Genomic DNA, 1589 nt, shown 5'->3' on the forward strand with positions numbered 1-1589 from the left:
GCGGAAGCCAAAGGAAAAATAAAGCCATCCGGGGACTGCACAGGCCCCTGTGGACCCCTGGCATGGACTCTGGACAGGCCACTGCTAAACGCACACACACACACACACACACACACCACAGTGGAGTGATCTGCAGGGAATGGACAGTGGTTTCCTGAGGAGCGTGAACCTGTAGTTTCCAGGTAAAGCTGCCCAGATGATCATTCTTATGTCTGGCTTTCCCTTTGCTCTTTCTATGATCAATATTAACTAGTTAATTAGGACAATAACACAATGTGGTTACTTTATGTCTCTGAATTTGTAAGACCTGCCATGCAGGCCTCCCTGAGCTTGTCAAGTTTAGCATGTAGCCCCTTTTTGGTCCACACCTGGGACTGCCTGAGTCAGGCACATCCCTCCTCACTCAGTGTAAACGTCCAATGGTGCAGAGAACTCTGCAAGCTCTGCCCTGTCACCTCCCTGCCCTCATCCCCCTCCTCAGCCCCCTTAGTCACTTGGTTACTGTATTCCTTGTGGAAAACAGCAGGGACGCTTGACCTCAGTGTCTGACCTCTGCAAGGGCGGCTATCTCTGCCTGGGGCACCTGACCCTGATAACCTTCTGGCTCCCTCCCTCCTGTCCTTCATGTCTTTGCTCAAACATTCCCCGACCTATCTCCCAAGTCTGATACCTAATCCTCCCCCATCTGCAGCAACCCTGATGGTTCCCCACTTTCCCCATTCTCTGTAGCACCTCATCAGACCCCATCATGGAACTTACCTGCTTCCCTGCTTACTGTCTGCCCTCCACCCCACAGACTGCGAGCCCCGAGGGCAGGACTTTGACCCCTTTGTGTCTCTGCACCTTGCAGGTTCCAGCTAGTTATCCCATCCCTGCTGCTGCCCCCACTGAAGGATACCCCTTCAAGCTTCCTGATCTGGCCCCACTGGAGTGTCCACATTACTCCCCCTCCTTCCTTGAAGTTCCAGCCCCGCTGGCTGACCTATTTTGCAGCCCTTCAGACAACCTGTGACCTCTGTTCCACATGGTGTGAGGCAGGGACATGGGTCCCCATTAGTCAGATGGGAAATGGGCACCTGGGGGCTTGGGCCACTGGCCTGAGATTTCTCAGCTAGGAAGTGGCTGACCAGAATTATCCAACCAATAATAATAAGAGTATTCTTTTATATATTATATTATATCATACTAGAGGCCCGCTGCACAAAAATTTGTGCACTCGCAGGGCGGGGGGAGGGGGGTCCCCCAGCCCAGCCTGTGCCCTCTCGCAGTCTGGGACCCCTCAGACCTGCTAGCTTAGGCCTGCTCCCGGGTGGCAGAGGGCAGGCCCAATCCCTAAGTGCAGCCCCTGGTCAGGCTCAGAGCAGGGCCGATTGGGGAGTTGGGGCGCCGCCCCATCATGCACAGAGCAGGGCAGATTGGGAGGTTGCAATGCCACCCTCAGTCACGCTCAGGGTAGGGCCGATTGGGGGTTGGGGCACCGCCCCTGTCACACTCAAGGCAGGGTCGATGGGGAGGTTGCGTGCCACCTCCTGTCACTCACAGAGACAGGCCATCAGGGGTTTGGGGACTGCCCCGTACTCAGAAGAGGC

The sequence above is a fragment of the Myotis lucifugus genome, unplaced genomic scaffold (genome assembly GCF_000147115.1).
Source record: "Myotis lucifugus unplaced genomic scaffold, Myoluc2.0 scaffold_892, whole genome shotgun sequence".
NCBI classification, from domain to species: domain Eukaryota; kingdom Metazoa; phylum Chordata; class Mammalia; order Chiroptera; family Vespertilionidae; genus Myotis; species Myotis lucifugus.